The 2,500-nt window shown below is 46.8% G+C and overlaps 1 protein-coding gene across 7 annotated transcripts in view; it reads right to left on the reverse strand.

Moving 5' to 3' along the window:
- The window catches only part of ncor2 (nuclear receptor corepressor 2), a 109,852-nt gene that overhangs the window by 29,423 nt on the left and 77,929 nt on the right, over positions 1-2,500 (reverse strand). The gene's annotated exons all lie outside the window — the stretch shown is intronic.

The raw sequence follows: 2,500 nt of genomic DNA on the forward strand, positions 1-2,500 counted from the left end.
TGAAATTGAAACTGAATTGAAAGAGAGGGAGAGAGTGAGAGAGAAAGTTTGTGAATATGAGAGTGAATACGACAGAAAGAAAGAGAGGGAGGGGGAGGGGGAGAGAGAGTGTGTGTGTTTGTGAGAGAGTGAGTGAGAGAGGTAGGGGGTAGAGAAATAAGGGAGGGAGGGAGAGTGACAGAGGGAGAGAGAGAGAGAGGGAGAATAGCGGGGAGGAGAAAAAGAGTATGTGTTGAGAGTTGGCTTAGAGGAGGTTTTAGTTCTTTCTTTATATGGCCAGGGCCAATCTCATTTCAGCAGGCTATAAACAGACCTGAACAGCCCAATATGACACACAAACACAACCGAGCTAGTCCTTAGCGCTCACACACACACACACACACACACACACTCCTGTCTGAACACACACACAGAGGCATAAAACACACAGCATATATACACTCACATACATCTCCTATAGTACATTCATCAGATCTCCCTCTGTGTGTGTGTCTCTCGCTCAAACACACACACACACACACACACACACACACACACACACACACACACACACGTATGGACACACGTATGGACACACATACGCACACACACAAACGCACGCACGCACGCCTGCACACAAGCACACGCACACTCCTGCCTTTGTTTGAGTTGGACTGCATAGAAGGCAATCTAGAAGGTTTCCCTCAACTCTGCCAAGGCCGACAGTGTCTGCTGTCATGGAAAATAAGAGGGTGCTGTCAGACACGTACTCATACGCACACGGGCACACACACACACACACTGAGAACACAATTCCCTCCCTCCCATAGCCTGATCGGCATTAAGCACACATGCCATCCTAATAGTGCGTTTCAACGACTGTGACCAGCACGCACACACACACATACACTCCCCTAGACACACACATTTTGTTCATTCAGCCTCACCATAAGCACTCACTCTTAACCCAGTTCCAACACACACACACACACACACACCAAGATGAGACTGCTGTTGCATTTCTCACACATCTGACCTGATTTCACAGTAGCCCACGCAGTTCAGTGCAGTCTCCCCCGTTAAAGACTCTTACATAAAACTCTCCCTCCGTCCCTCCCTCTCTCTCTCTCCCTCCCTCTTTCCCTCTCTCAGCAGCTCATCCCTTCATCCACACTGCTCGCCATCCTCTCCCTCACCCCTCCTCCTTCCCCAGACAGCCTCTCTTTCACTCCCTCCATCGTCCACATCTTTTCCGTACCTCTCTCACTGTCAGCCTGTGATCCTCTGCTCATCTCCCCATTCTGACATCTGTATTTTTGGACTCATCTCTCTCCCTCCCCTCCCCTGCCCAGTTGTCCCTCACTCTTCTGGCCCTCAGGGCACATTCATGCTGGACCGTTGGGTCCGGACCCCGAGTCCGTTGGGACCGGCGCTCTGGTGATTTTTGCTAATGCTAACGCCAACGCCGTCTATCGAATTTGGGCGGACCAGGGTCAGCTAGAAAACAGTGCTGTGTGTGGGGTACGGTTAGTTTGAACTCCAGTGCAGCTCGACTGTGATCAGACTGATCTGATCAAAAGCCAGGAAATAAACTGCTAAATAAACTGTTTATGCGACGTTGCCAAGTGATATTGGTAAATAGAAGCTAGAGTTGATGACATAAACGGACCCAGGTCCGCAAAAAAACTAAAATAGAATGTGAATGGAGATCAGCTACTGTAGGTCAGGGCTAGAGTCAGAGCAATCCCCCTCAGGTGAGGTCCAGTTAACCGGACCCAGTGTGAGGGCAACCTCAGTGTACTCTGTCCTGCCTCCTTCCATATTCGCCCCCCATGTTCTCCATCTCATTTATCTATTTATTTATCTATTTATTTATTGATACAGCACATGCCACTTCGCCACTCAATGCTGCTTTTATCTTTTAGTGCATATTGCACTGTGTTAGTTCTTTTTTATTTACTTTTTTATTCTATTGAATTTTCTTTTTATTCCTGCTCTCTGTGCTCTTATTCTATGGCTTTATACCGGGTCCTGAGTACTAATTTCGAACCACAAACATGTAAACGTGAACTGGTATGACAATAAAGTTCCTTGAATCCTTGAATCTCTCTACCCTCACTCACCTACAAACCAGCTATACATGGGTTTCATCAGGTCCCTTTCTACAGGTACAGTATATTAATCAAGCAGCATGCAGTCTGCAGTCATCATCTAGATGCTTGATTTTATACAATTGTGAAAAGGGACCTGATGTAAAACCCATGAATAGCAAGGAAATTAATACAACTGTAAGGTGGACATGCAATGATGCATTGATCTAATAGACCAGAGCAAGCCTGTCTACCTGTCATTTTCATCACAGCTTGTGATCCCTCGCACGCTTGCTCTCTGCATTTATTGCTTTTCCATTCACTTCAATCGTTTTATTAGCGTGGCAGCTTATCAGGGATGGGATTCTTCCGGATTAATCCGGAATTCCAGAATTAGAACAGAACAACAACCAGGCAACCAACCAACCATC

Source organism: Sardina pilchardus, chromosome 8, assembly GCF_963854185.1.
Source record: "Sardina pilchardus chromosome 8, fSarPil1.1, whole genome shotgun sequence".
NCBI classification, from domain to species: domain Eukaryota; kingdom Metazoa; phylum Chordata; class Actinopteri; order Clupeiformes; family Clupeidae; genus Sardina; species Sardina pilchardus.